At 45.7% G+C, this 14,760-nt stretch overlaps 1 long non-coding RNA gene across 1 annotated transcript; it reads left to right on the top strand.

Moving 5' to 3' along the window:
• The first annotated feature begins 1,909 nt into the window (after window positions 1–1,909).
• LOC146432062 (uncharacterized) lies at window positions 1,910–14,458 on the top strand. Its single transcript, XR_014854398.1, has 4 exons — window positions 1,910–2,078; window positions 10,158–10,290; window positions 11,202–11,319; window positions 12,411–14,458. It is a non-coding gene; the product is annotated as an uncharacterized LOC146432062 (long non-coding RNA).
• Window positions 14,459–14,760: the final 302 nt, after the last annotated feature.

Raw genomic sequence — 14,760 nt, 5'->3', positions numbered from 1 at the left:
TGATCTTTAAGGTTCCTTCCAACCAAATCCATTCTATGATTCCACAAACCCTGTGGTAACATTTAGATCCTGGTTGGCCTAGAGAGCAAAACAACATAACACTCAAAGTTTAGGGCTGGACCTAACCCATCCTTTGGGTTACATTTTCATCCTTTGGCAGTGTCTCTGATTTTCCTAATGATTGTCTCCTCCTGCTCAAGAAATCTTTATCCTCTGCTCAGAAGTTGGTGTTACCACGAGTGCTGTGTGAGAGCAATGGGGCAAAAAAAGCTGTGCCTTCTTCCTGTACCACAGGTATGGAAACCAGGTAAGTAAAGCCTTAGGGTGAAACACAAAATTATATTTTTTTCCTCCAGCTGGGGTGAGATTCAGATTCTCTTTAAGCTGAGAAGGCATAATAAATGGAAGGCTGAAGGGAAGTAGAGGGGAAAGGAGAGAGGAACCACTTGGGGCTGAGTGAGGGTGGCAGTGAGAAGCAGTGGATCTGATAGCCCTGTATTCCCACATTGGGATATGTGGGAATATCCCAATATTCCCATATGTGGGATATTCCCACATATCCCACATTGGAATCCTTGGGGATCAACGAGCAGCCAGGCTCTCCCTGCTTGCTGCTTCAGGGAGAAATCTCTTGTTGGTGGTTGTTTTGCCTTCTGCTGGCTGCTCCTCAGCCCTGCTGAGCTCGTCAGAGGATATGTATAGCTCGGCATGCCTTGGGGTGGGTGTCCTTCCAAAAACCCACAGTCATTTATAGGATGCCATGTTTTCAAAGCCCTTTTGCAAACGGTGGGATTGGTTGGCTCTCATTTATACTAAGGACCTACTTTAGGGCACTTAGGAGGCATTTTTGCCACTTTAGGGTGTGGGGAGAGCAGCGTAAAGAAGCCTCAGTGCAAATAGAAACCACCCCTATATCTTGTTGACAGTGGTTAAAATTGGGTTAGGGAGTTAAGTCAACACACAAGGTCTGCCTTGTGCAGCTCCCCCTGCTCCTCCTCCGTGCCAGGGGAGCAGGGAGGGCTGTCCAGTGTCCAGTGTCCAGTGTCCAGTGTCCCTCAGGCACTGCAGAGCTCAGCACATGGCAGGCAGGTTGGGTGTGAAATGCTATATGAGGATATTTATAGTGGGTGAAAAGTCAGGTGGAATATGAGAGCTGAAAGGAGAAGGGAGCAAAATAAATTCGGAGCTTTGGGATGTCTCACAAGGGCTGCTTCTGTCAGGTTTGGGGTTTAAGGGCTGTGGGTGACCCTGACCCCAAGAGGGGACCTGCCAGCACATACACTGTCTGAGGAGTGCTTGACTGTTATCCTGAAGTTTTTATTTCAGTACTTGACTGATATCCTGAAGTTTTTATTTCAGTACTTGACTGTTACCTTAAAGTTTTTATTTCAGTAGCTGCCTCAAGGCTTGTTTCTGCACATCTCTCTTTATGTACATGTGGAAGCTGAGAAAATACCACTTATGACAGGGGCCAGAGGACATGTTTGTCAGAAACAAATCTCAAAAGCAGCCGAATTTCCTTCTCCACCAGCTGAGCAGAATTTTGAGTTTGAAAAAAAAAAGAGAGTAAAACCCAGTACAGATTGACTGTAGGAGGGCTATTCATACCATCTTCCTTCAGGTGTTTGTAATGAAAATATTATTTATATCAATGCAGCAAGCTCCAAAATTGTATCAGTACATGTGCTGGAAGAAAGAGTCTGCAAAAATCCAATGACACCTGGAAAGGAAGACCACAAGGAATAATAAAAGATGGAGAACAACCAGGAAGGAACAGCTCAATCCAACTGACATAAAGAGTCAAAAGCATCACATTACGACCAAAAAGTCATATCAGGTGTAAAAGGAAGGACACAGTCAGCAAGGCAGGTGAGAAATATTTCCTCTTTGCTTTGTTCAGGTCTCTGGGTTTTGACTGTTACTGCCTGGAAAATATTCAACTGGCTGTGGCAAGTCCAGGAGGAAAGAAATAGAGACCTGAGAGCTAAAACAATTCCTGAGAAAGCAGGAGAGATCTCTAAGGAAGAAAAAGGTGAGGAAGAGGATGCTTGAGGTGAGTGAAAGGACAGTAAATTGAGGTAGGACATTTGTTCTTCATGCCCAAAGGGGTCCCACTGGGAAGGGATGGACTTAAAATATAGCAGGAAACACTGAGACCAATGGTAAAGGTTCTGACTATGGGGGCTTTTCAAGCCATGTGGGTTTTAGGAGAATTCTGGATGGCATCTCCTCAAATGAGATCCTGCTTTGAGCGGAGGATGGACTAGAAAATGTCTTGATGGTCCTCCCAGGTGGTTTTTTTTCTATAATTTCCAAGGCTAAAGGAAACATTCCATCATGTGGGGAGGGCTATCCTCCGTTGGACCAGGATGGTGCCCAAGCAGGGATTGTCATTTTCCCCTGGGTGACACAGATAGAGATGACCTGGCAGAAGTGGCCTAGGCAAAGGTGTGCACTGTCATGGCAGTGTGGGTTGAGATGATAAAAAATAGTCACTGCTCTCCCAGCTCTGTTCAGGTTCCTTTTGCTGGGTTTTGGGGTTTTTTTTAAGTTTTCTGGCAGACAGATGAGCTCTGAGGTGCATTTGCAGATGGACCTGCACCCCTGCTGTTGTGTCTGAGGTAAAACCCTGGGGACAACCCTCCAAAAATGCTGCTCTGAAATGCTGTCAAGGGGTGATTTAGGACATCCCCTGGGGGTGTCACTGAGCCAGGCTGAGCTGTGGCTGCTGCAGAGCTGCACAGACAGAGAAATCTCCTCCTCCCAGTGCCAGGCGTGCAGCACCATCCGAGGAGAGGCTCAGGGTGGGGAGAGGGAGACCATGGAAATTTTCTCATCTGCAGAGTCATGAAACAATCTCAGGCGTCTGGGGGCAGCTGGCCAGCTCAGCAGGCTGCCTGTGCCTTTCCAAAGACACGAGGGAAGTCTCAAAGCCTTACAGCAAAACAGATGCAGGGAGAGCTGAGGAGCCCAGAGCTGGACAATGCTCTCCTTGGGAACAGCTTCATGATCAGCAAACAATGATCTCTGCAAATGGGGATTTGTTTGGACACCAAGCGTTTTAATGGGAGCAATAAAATTACGAAAACACCCAGGTTTTCACAAGGTCCAGAGTTTCAAGTCTAGACCAAGGAAAGGACTTTAGGAGCCAACTGCAGTTGATGTTGTGGACAGCTCTGGATGATGTTCCAGAAAATGCTTGTGATCCACTTTTAGGAGAGTTATTGGAAAAGTGGTCAAGCCCTGTCCCATTGGCCATGGGCACAGCATGGCACAACAGGGGACTTGGAGGGTCCCTGACCCCCCTGGGTGTCCTGCAGTGACGCAGGAGAAAGTTGTGTGAGGTCTCTGCTCTCGTCTTATATAATCCATGACTTCAGATAAAATGGATGCCAAGTCCCCAAAAAAGGGATTGTGCGTGTTCTCGCAGCCTCTTCCCGTAATCTGAACACAGCGTTCGGCTGTGACGGTTTTGCCAGTAAAATCAAGGTTTTTCCTCTGCCGTGGGATCCAGATTTAAAATTAGCAGTGTCCCAGCAGGGCCATAGGCAGCCATCCCTGCCAGCCTCAGAGCTCAGAGCTGGAGGGTCAGGGCCTTAAAAGAGCCCAGCAGCACAGTTTAAACAGTGACCAGGAAAGTTTGTTCAGGGAGGACTCCCTGGTTGTTAACAACAGGAGCCTCCATTAGCTCCTCCATCGAGAAAACAGCCAAACTTTATAAAAATACCTCCTAAGGTAAATATTAGCGAGTCGCAGATACTAAATATTAAATAATTCATACATTGGGAACAGAAATATCAGCAGGAGCTGTAAGGCAGGCCTTTTCAATGCGCAATATTACAGAACTGGCTGTGTGTTCCTCTATTTTTTTTTTTCTTTTTTGGGTCAGTGAAGCTGGTTGGAGTCTCAGTCCCACGAGGGGAGCGACTTCCCTGGAAGAGACCCAAGCAGGGAGGGCGTTGAGCAGAGTTCCTCCTCCAAGGGTCAGCAGTAGGGCATTCCCGGGGAATTGGAGGGTCTGACTCTGTAATTGCAAATTACAGATAAATTAGGGTTTTTTTTTAATTGACTGACCTTTAGGGGAAAAAAAAATCCACCCCAAACCAGCCACATTATTTAATTTTATGCAACAACCCAAACGCCCAAAGCACTTTTGTCTCATTAAGGATCAAAATAGAATGAAAGCCAATCCTTGTTTTTGTCATGAGGCAGTTTTAAGTAAAAAAGTGGTTTTGTTAATCTAAATATATTAAAAAACAAGATTCAAAAATATGCTGAGTTTTAAAAAGTGAAATTGCATTTATTTCAGTAATTTCATGTTTGAAAGTGTGGTTTCTTAAAAGCTTGTTGGTGCTGAAAAACATTAATGAAAGATTTTAATTAATTTTTTTGTTTGCTTTTTAAAATTTTCCCATGGTGTTTCACTGGCATTTGCTGGCTCATGTGGAGACTGAGATGCTGTCTGGGTGAAGAGAGGAGCAAATTTTTTTGTTGTTGAAATTGAAAAGGAATGTCAGCTGATAAAACCTAAGAGGTTTAAAGCAGAACTACCAAGGAGAAAGTTTTTTCTTGAGGAATGGAGCTAAAGGAGGAGTGAAGAGCAAGGGGCTGTGATAAGGACTCAGATTGGAGTCTAACACTTTATTTTTGTGAAATTTGAGGGCAGCTCTGAATGAAACTCAGTCCCCAAAATCCAGATGGGTGAGTGGAAATCAGGGTGTGAGGTGATCCTGATGCTTTGAACCCCTTCAAACTCATTCTCCTTTTCTTCCCCAAAAGAAAAATGTTTTATTCCACCAATTATGCAAGACTCATCATCGGTTATTCCACGACACTATAAATATTCCTGTCCTGGCTCTGCAGCCCATCCTGCCAAACCTGCTGCCACTTAGGTGGTCCCAAAATACTTCTTTCTTCCCATTCCTCACCTCCTTTAAGCCAAACCCCAGCTTTGGAAACTCTCTGAGACCTTTCAGCTGATTCATTAATTAGCACACAAATTAGTTTGATGTCTCTCCATGGTAACTTTTTGGTCCCACGTGGCTGTGCAGGTGGAGGTTCTTTTCCAGGAATGGGGAATGGATGCTCCTCTTCAGATTTTGATTTTTGACCCTGGAATTGATCCAATGCAGAGAGAAGAGGGACACTGTGGCTCTAGGGACGATGCTGAGCTGTGTTGGCATGGAGATGCCAGCAAGGACACATGGAGCCAGTTTCCTTTTCCCTCCTAGCCTGAGGGTCTCAGGGGTAAAGGACAGAAATCCATGCAAATCTGCTCTCACATGGTGCTGAAATTGCCCAGAAATACTGCAGAAACATTTCTCCCTTCCCCAGAAAGCACCTGGAAGGCTTTGTCTCTCAGCTCTGCCTTCTTCCAGGAAAACCATCATCTGTGGGACACTGGAGGGATGTCATTGTTCCAGCTAGATGCAATGTAAAGGAAACTCCCCACTAGGAAAAGAGCCACAATCAGCCTGGCTTTTCCTGAGCTAACATTTGGGCTTTCAGGAAATCACAGGCACCACTCCAGCTGGGCAGACAGCACAGCCCTTGTTCTACCTCTCCCTATCAACAGCTTCCCAGTGGGCTTTCCTCAGAGAAAAATGAATGGAACAGCTCGCTCAGCTGGTCAGGCAATGCATGCAGCCTGGAGAACTGCCAGGGATGACAATCCTGATGAAAGCCCAACTGCTGTTGTTTCAGCAAGGATAGACACCGTTGGGTTTGTGTTTGGTCACTGGTGAGTAGATAGTGCTGCTGCTCTGTTTGCAGAGCCAGCTTGAACACCCCTGTGCTGAGGGGTGAGGGGAGATTTTGTGTTTGGAAAATCTGCATCCCACCTGCTGGAGCATCTCTGGTTTGGTGGATGAGTGAGGGAAGCATTCCCAGAGCTGGGGGTGTGCAAAGCCAAGGGAAATGCTGTTCCCAACAGCACCTGTGACCTACCAGCCCTGTGGGCAAGGTCATTTGGGCAGATGTGAGCTTCTCATCAAAGCCCCACATAATGCTGAGCTCTCCTGTGCCTTCTCATTATCTTCTGTGATCTCCACCTTTAATTAAAGGCAGACCTGAGACCCTTGGGACTTGCAACCCCCCTTTGCCTACCCCCTCCCTGTGCTGGTGGCAGAGAGGGACAGGCAGGGCTGTGCTGGGCACAGGGACAGTGGTGGCAGCAGCTGTGGGCACAGACTGAGCTCAGGGAACCCCCTCATGCTGATGGTGGGAGAGGTTTCTCCTGGGAAAGCAAGGAGACAAGAAAATTATGGGAAGAGGAAGTAAAAACAAACCACAGACACATTTTTAATGAGTGTACTGAGAATTACTGTAGATTTCCACATCTGTTTTGACTGGACTGGATGACAGTATTGCAAAGGGTGCAAGGATGGAGATTCCCCTTCCAAAAGACTCACAAAGCCCTGTCAGGATCTCATTTTTGGAACCATTAGCCACAGCCTCAGCTGGTCATTGCACTTCTGCTCAAGGTATGTCTGCTCCCATTTTGCACATGAACCCCAGTTCTGCACAAACCAGAGGCTCCAAACCAGCCATTCTGGAAAATGTAGATTTTCTGGAGTGGTGGCATCTTTGAGAGGATGTCTTTACAGATTAACAATTCCACCGTGGCAGAGGCAGGACAGGGGATAGCACCAGACCATGGTTGCTGCTGGCTGTTTTCCCCTCTGGCATTAAGAAAAAGCTGTGGGCAATGCTGCTGTGGGAGGGGGAGTGTAACCCTGGCTCACCAATTTTCTAATTAAAGGCCATGAGTGATCCTCACAATTTGTTAAAGGATATTGAAGCACAGAAATTAAACAACAGGCCAGTGTGTCACAGGAAGCCCAAAGGCTGGAACACAACTGCCTAATTCCTACCCTGGAAGCTGCAGTGTGGATTTTCAAATCGTGATGCACCATTTGGTCACAGCCACTCATGGAACTGAAACTGCCCTGCTGCTCATTTCCTCCCTGATTTTACTGAGCTCTGCTTCAGGCTCTTGTTGCAATAGCTGCAGAGCGCTGGTGGGCTGATGTGGAGCAATGTCTGGGCGGTGCCACATTTGGATGAAGTGTCTCTCACAGATGATGCCCTCTGGGCACGGCTGTACCTCTTCCCGAGCATAATTATCCTCGTTAAACCCCATTAGTGTCCACTGAGTCAGCGGGTGATGGGATGGCATCACACCTCCTGCTGCAGCCTCATCCCACCGTGCAGCACCACCTTTGGGTGTCTGGACCTGTTTTATGGCAGCAGCAGGATTTATGGGGCAGGAAAGGCGTTTCCTATCCCAAATCCAGGACTGAGGCGCTGTGAGACGTGGCCTGTGATGCACAAGAAAAGGGAGAAGGACATTTCCACGTAAGTCGTGACTTTGGGGAACAGGATGTGAGTGATGGGGCTGATGGGGTGAATCCTCTTGGATCTTTAGTCATTCTTCTGCTTCACACCAGCTGGGACAGTGATCCACAAAGATGTCATTGAGACAGAGCTTAAAATTAGTGCTTTAGGGTCATGGATGTAGATTTCTTAGTATTGGGTAGCTTGGGTAAACAGACAGGAAGGAATAAAATGAACTTTCATGAAGAGGGACCAGGTTTTTATAAAATGTGTATTAGAAAAGCAAGAAAGGCTCCAGAGAACATGAGAGCTGTTGCAGATTTTGACTGCATCTAGAGCAGACATGAAGGTCTCCATGGTGTGCCAGGAGGTGAAATCAGCCACCAAGAAATGCCTGTCAGCAGCTCAGTGCTGCTCCAGGTCAGTGAGTTATGGATTCTGGACAGGAGGGCTGGGAACATGAAAAGTTGCTCATCTCCTGGTTAAAAGGCCAATTGTTCCCTTCCAGAAGCAGGGAAGGCAGATGTGGAACATCTTCCCAATAACGTCAGGGCTGTTATTGCATTGTTGCAGCCCTGCTTGGCTGATTCAAGATTTCCAGTGGTTGTGTCTTGTCTCCATAAAAGCAGGAGCTGCTCACATCCTTGTCCACCCGGAGGAACCAACCCCAACCAGCTTTTAGAGCCAAAGAACAGAACCAGAGCCATGTCCTGAGCCACAGGAAAGGCAGCCACGTTCTGAAGCTCGCTGGATTTTCCCCTCACTTTGCTCATGTTGGATCCCTGTGCACAGCCTGACTCATGGCTTTGGGAAAGGGAGAAATCCACGTTGCCTGCTCAGAAATCCAACTTTCAATTCCCTCAAACCACCATGCTGGACTCTCAAGCTCCTTGTGTGGATGATTTCCAACTAAAATTTCCCATCAGCAGTCATCAAAGGGTACAAACAACAAACAGTTCCACATTTCGCTCTTCCAGTCCTGCGCTCTGCTTCGCCCCTATCTTGTCCTCTTTGGCACAATGTCCACTTGCATCAAGCTGAGGTTTATTTTTGGAATGAACATTAGATTGCCTGGAACATCTCCAACAAGCTCGTTAACTCAGGACTCTCTTTTGATCACAGAGCAGATAAACAGAACTCTGTGCTGGCCTTTGTAAGTTATTTGCCCTGAGAAAGCAACTGGGTTTTTGTCCATGGACAGCGGAGCTTGCAGGATTTTTTTGGATGGCCTGGAACAGAGATGTCCAGGACATTTGAAGGGTTTTGGTGCCTTGGTCTGAGGTGTGGCCATTTTCTGACCAAATAATTTTTTTTTAATGGGAAAGTTGAACTTCTGACGTCTGAATTTCGTGGCATTTTAAGCTGGGAGTTGACTTTTACTCTGGAAAGTTTTAGCTCTCTCGTGGGAAATGTGAGCGTGGCCAATCTAAATACTAAATCACGTCACATATTGCTTGAAACACTCTTTCTGTGCTCAGGGAAGTGGGTAACTCTGTGCTGCTCTGCTGCTTTACAGAAAACCCCTCCACCCTGCCCTGGAGGTGTGCAATCCTGAGTTCTGACATTGCAAGCTCTGGATTTGGACAGAAGGACAGAGAGGTCTTGGGTTGTGCTCTGAATATTGGGGTACTTCTGATTTTAGAAGAATGTCCTTACAGACACAATTTTTCTGCCTTGTGGCAAATTTTTTTATCTGTTTTGATGTCTTCAAGAATGTCTACAACTAGTCCCAGGTATCTGGGAAACACAATTTGCAGTCCTACTTCATTTTCTCAGCCAAATGAATGGGAATCTCGAGGGAAGTTTCATCCCAGAAATTTCTTTTTCCCTAAAAAAACCAAACTGATATTCTGTGCTGGATGTACAGCCTGGGAACACGCTGCTCAGGCTGTGTTATCCATGAAGCTGAAGCTGTAAATGGCTTTTCCAGGGTGTGAATGGGACAGTGGGTTTGTCAGGCACAGTAAACCATCACCAGCAATACCCGAGGGGTGTAAATTGGCACAACCTCACTGCTGCTGCTGGACTTGGTTCTCATCTTGCCTGCAGCCTCCAAAGCCAAGTCTGGTACCAACAGAGGGAGATGTGGAAAGCCAAACAGGCTCCACCCACCCCCCAAATTCAGGGATTGGAGACAATCCCACCACTGACCAAGCTTCAGAGCAGCTCCTGGAGGGGCTTGCAGCTCTCAGCTGTGAATTATGACATTGCCCAGGGTGGTTTCCTGTTGCAGTTGGAAAAACTGCATGGATTTGGGCAGAGCTGTGCTCTCCCGGGGAATCACATGGGCCTGGAAACAGAAATAAACTTCCCATGGCATTTCTTTTCCATGCTCTTCTGAGGTATCTGGTGCATGCAGAGGCCATCAGCAGCAAATGCAGCACTCTTCCTTTATTGCAGGGTTATTTCTAGACCTTTGCCTGGTTTACAAAGGACAAAAATGGCTGGATGAAGCACAGGATAAATCCAGCTGTTCTACAGATGTGAAATGACAGAAAGCCTTTTGGTTCTGTCTCTCTTTAAAACAAACCAGCCCCTCCACTTCTTCAGCCTCTTAAGCATCATCACAGCCTCTCCACCCCAGGGGGAAGAAAAAAAATCCTCCCCATCTTTCACGGCTGGAAACCCATCTGGCAGAGATGTGTTTGAGGCTTTGCACATGAAATGACTTTTTCATAGTCCCCAGGGCTCTCTGTGGGTAAAATAATGTGAGTAAAGCAATTATGACGAGCAAAACAGCTGTCAATAAAATGAGGAGCAATGCTTCATAAGAACAATTTAACGGTGAACTTGACTTTGTTGCTGTTAATCTGTTTTCTCAGGCTGAATTTCTGTGGAGAGGTTGGTGAAGGAGTTCAAGGATTTCTGACCTGCAGAATGGATTTCTGTCCATTGGATGAACTCAACTCTTCTCTTGGCCCTCACTTTCCCTAATGTGCCCAACTGGAATTGCAGGTAAATTGAATGAGAGAATTTCTCCAGCCATTCTGATGGAAAATTGGTACCTCTCTTGTTTTTTGTGCATTTAAACCTGAAACACATTGTCCTTTACCCTTTTATCCTGTTGCAAGTCTTTTCGGAAATACACTTTATTTCCTCCTCTGTTCTGCTCTCCACTTTGGGATCCGCTGGATGATATTAAACAACAAAACAGCAAAGAGGATATGTTTTATATTATTTTGTTTATAAGAACATTCTGGACTGGTAAATAGCTACACCCTTCATAAGTGTTTTCAATTTTCCCTTTGAAATAAGAAACAAGTAATGCTTTCAACAAGCAGCTCTTCTTGGTCAAGGATTTTTCTCATTTTAGAGTACTCACATAATTTGAAAATCAAAAGGTTTCCGGAAAACATATTTGGGGCACGTGGGGTTTTTATTTGGTTTTTTTTTGGGGGGGGGGTGTTTTGGTTTTTGGGGGGTTTTTTGGTTGTTGGTTTTGTTTGTTTTGGTTTTTATTTTTTTAATTTTTTTTTTTAATTTAGAGCCATGTGAACTCCAAGCTATGGCTGTAAAGACATGACTGTTCATGATGTTGAGTGCTTCATGCTGAGTAGAATATCTTTCAATATGGGAACATATATGGGATCTGTAAACAGACACAGCAACCCCATAAAGTCACTTGCAGGGGAAACTTCACTTGGTTTATTTCTTATTAAATTCAGCAAAAAGCCTCTTGTGTAACAAAGCAATAAATTGAGGTGTGTAGGGAAGAGTTGAACCTTCAGACACAAGTCTGTGGCCTGGCTTAAGATATCCTTTTGGGGGTCATTTCTGGGAAAAAAAATGATCAGGCCATGGCATTTCAGTTCTGCTTTGTTGCTCCCAACAGTGTGAACTGATCCCAAAAATCTCATTTTTCCCAGGTCATGTTTTTTTCCCTGGAGATTTCCCGAGGACATGCCTGATATTTGGGCTTTTTCCAAGTGCGGCACAGATGGGAGATCCTCCTTGGCTTCACCATTAGAAAACTTGAAAAATTAGGTACCAAAGTGAGACTCAGGTTATTCTAGGTTGGCCTTACACCCTCACAAAAGGCTTTTTTGGGTCTTGCTGTGGCTGGGATGGTTTTTCTCTAAATGTGCTGTATTGTTCTGGACTTCCAGAGAGTGTTTTTGCAACCCAGTTTAAGGTCACCTTGAGAGTGGCTGGGTTTGGCACAGCTGATTTTTGGGATTTTTGCTGCTGATCTCGAGCTTTTGCCTAATTACACAAACCATTTTATAGATTAGCTCTGAATAAACCTTTCAATCAAGGTGGCTGTAAATAAGATTCTAAGGTTAAAAGCACTTTATGGCAAGAAGAATTTTAGGAACTGGTTGCATTAAGAGGAATGATTTGATTAGGGAATGAGAAACAGGACTGGGGAGACAGGAACCTGACCTCAGCAATAAAATGCACAGAGTTGTTTTTTTTCCCTCCTTCTTGGAATCTGCTGTGCAAAGGTACAATTAACCAACATGGCCAACAATTCAGCAGGCCAAGGCAAACCGTTTGTGCTTTTCCTGACTCCGGGCATCTGCACAGGGTTTTGCTTTGCTTTAGAATTCTGGGCCAAATCTGTGTCCTAGCATTCAGAATTAAGAGGGAGCAAGGTGGGAGCTGGGTTGGGACCTTGGGGAGGCTGGAGGTGTCCCTGGAGCTGAGCTGACCATGCTGAACCTCAGGGCTCTTTGGCTCCTCCAGCTCACAATAAACCTCTGGACATCACCAACCTGTACAAGCTGAATTTAAGAATATCTGCAGGCAGGATGTAATTTGGGAGAGCAACCAGGGCAGATAGTCTGGGTCACATTGCTGGAGTCAGCTCCAGCTGGAATAGCAGGGAGGTGGAGGGGAGAATAGAGGAGCAGCCAAACACCCACACCACCCCAGTGCCAACCTTCACTGCTTCTGCAGGATTTGATTTGTTGTTTCCTTAGAAAACCAGGCTGAGCTCCCAGCAGCAGATCGTTTTCAACCTCTCTGTCTGAGTGAGAAAGAAAAGGCTTTGTCCCCAGAGTGGATATTTCCAGCACTGCTGGAAACACCGAGTGATGTTTGCATTTTTCTTGCTCTCCCTTATCTTTCTGCAGGAGGAAGGCTGTCCTGAGCTCAGACTCTGGGATGATGCTGCTGAGGTGAGAATGAGATATCCTCTGGTGAGGATGCAGCCAGGAGGGCTGGGAGGGACAGGGATGGACACAGGGAGGGCGAATCAGCATCTGTGCCTGGCAGCCTTTAACAAAATTTGGGTGCTCTGCTCTACAGGATGAGTGGGATTGTCCCAGTCCCATGGTGGGGCTGCAAGGAGAGACCCTCTGAGCCAGCAGATGTTTCCATTTACTTCACTCATCTTCTTCATAATTTTATTTATTTATTTATTTATTATTCAATTCAGCAAAAAGCCTCTTGTGTAACAAACCAATGAACTGAGGTGTGTTGGGAAGAGTTGAACCTTCAGACACAAGTCAGTGGCCTGGGTTGAGATCTTCTTGTGGTGGTCATTTCCTGGAAACAAATGACCAGAGCATGGCATTTCAGTTCTGCTTTGTTGCTCCCAACAGTGTGAACTGATCCCAAAAATCTCTTTTTTCCCTGAGAATTCTTGCTCCCTTTTCCCAAGTGGGGCATTATTCCCTTCAAGGTATTGAAGCCCTACCTTGGAGGCAACCCAAGCTGAAGAGACTTAGACAAAATTTAAATATGTGATTTTTCATGGGCAAACACTGAGTAATGATCCCAGTAGTTAGGGAGAAATGTCCTGGTCTGAACACAGCACTCTCCAGCTCCAAATCAGCTCATGTTTGTGGCAGTTTGATGCCATTTTGCAAAGTTTGCTTTCTCAAATGAGAAAGAAACAGCCAAAAAATATTATGATTTCTACTAAAAAGCACGTTGGAATAGGCCAAATAAAATTGCAATCTCCATTTGGCATGGAGAAGAGGTGATGCAATTAGCTGATTTTTATTAAGAAATGAGTAGAAAAGTGTGAATTTGATACATAACCTTTTCCTGGCTAGAAATACCATGGCATACAGAGAAGAAAAGATAAACAACTAAATGCTTTAGCAAAAATGACCTGTGTCTATAGTCAGACAATGCTCAAATATAACACTTAAGAAATTAAATAATGGGCTAAAATAAATCTCCTCAATTTATTTTCCTTCACTGTCTGGCCAGTTTCAAGTTTCCTTCAAATCTCTCCCATTTGCTGAATTTTTCTCTGGCAGAAATCTGGCCTGGTCTTTCACAAACCAGAGCAAAAGGAATGCTTTCAAATATCCCAGACAGATCATTTGCTCCTTGCTGCTCTCTTGATGATGATAGAAAACTTTCACAGATGTATTTTGGTGACAGCTCTGCTACTGTGAAAGAACCATGGCATTCTCCAGGAGATGACATATAACATCCAGAATGAGTCAAAAAAAAGAAATATTGTCTCCTAATGCTTTGAGAAAATCCTGTGTCTCTACACAAACCTCTGGATTTTGGGTTTGGGGTTTGTTCTGGGTTTCCCCATGGAAATCCATGAGATCATCTGATGAGAACCTTAAAGAACTTAATGAGAAGCAAGAGGTCACTGCTGAGCATCTGGGCTGCTTCTGCATCCCTGGAGAGAGTCAAACATCCCTGGGGACACCAGGAACCTTCTACTGATGTCTGAGAGGGCAGAGAAGGAGGTCAGCTCTGAACTGAGGTAAGGAAAATCTGTTTTATGGGAGGAACAGGGAGACAAACCAGTTCCAACCAAGAGCAGCCACCCCTGAGGCTGTGGTGTTGGACTTGGCTGTGTGAGAATCAAGTGATACAGAGGGTTTGGAAGAATCCCACAAATCCCTTCTGTCATCCCTGCAGAAAGTGGGATTTGCTATCTCCAGGTGTCAACACTGCTGCTCTTTCTCACTCTCCCAACCGACTCGCTGCCCTGCCGCTATGAGGGAAGTGTGGGTTGAATTTCGTGTCTTTATGGCCATTTTTCAGGCCGTGGCTGACAAATCATCGTGTGTGGCTGACCCAGCAGAGCTCCACCTCTCCCCAGAGCTGTGTTTTCCACAGGGACACATCTGCTCTGGCTGCTCCACCTATTTTTGAAGGTATATCAACAAACTCCCTCTGGCTTTGACCTCCCAGCAGGCCCACAGCACAGGCCTCACCTCTGTCATTAATCACCCCTACGTCATTAGCTCGGTTTAGTGGCAGTTCTGTCCTTTTGCTCTCTTTCATCAGGGAAGAAATGACTGCAAAATATTTGGGTTACCTGCGGCAGAGCGTGAAATGTCACTCAGGATGGAGCCCAAGCTGGCAATGTGCTGCTTCTTCATAGTCTTTGGAATACATTCCCTTGTATAAAAACCAGAGTTGTCTGAGGTCACATCACCAGAGGTGACCCTGAGAGTTACCTCATGTTGAGGCAACTTTTTCCTTTTATTTTGGGGTTTTTTG

This window comes from Lichenostomus cassidix, chromosome 11, assembly GCF_008360975.1.
Source record: "Lichenostomus cassidix isolate B80296 chromosome 11, HeHo_3.0, whole genome shotgun sequence".
In the NCBI taxonomy this organism is placed as follows: Eukaryota; Metazoa; Chordata; class Aves; order Passeriformes; family Meliphagidae; genus Lichenostomus; species Lichenostomus cassidix.
This window is presented reverse-complemented; position numbering and strand designations above follow the sequence as displayed.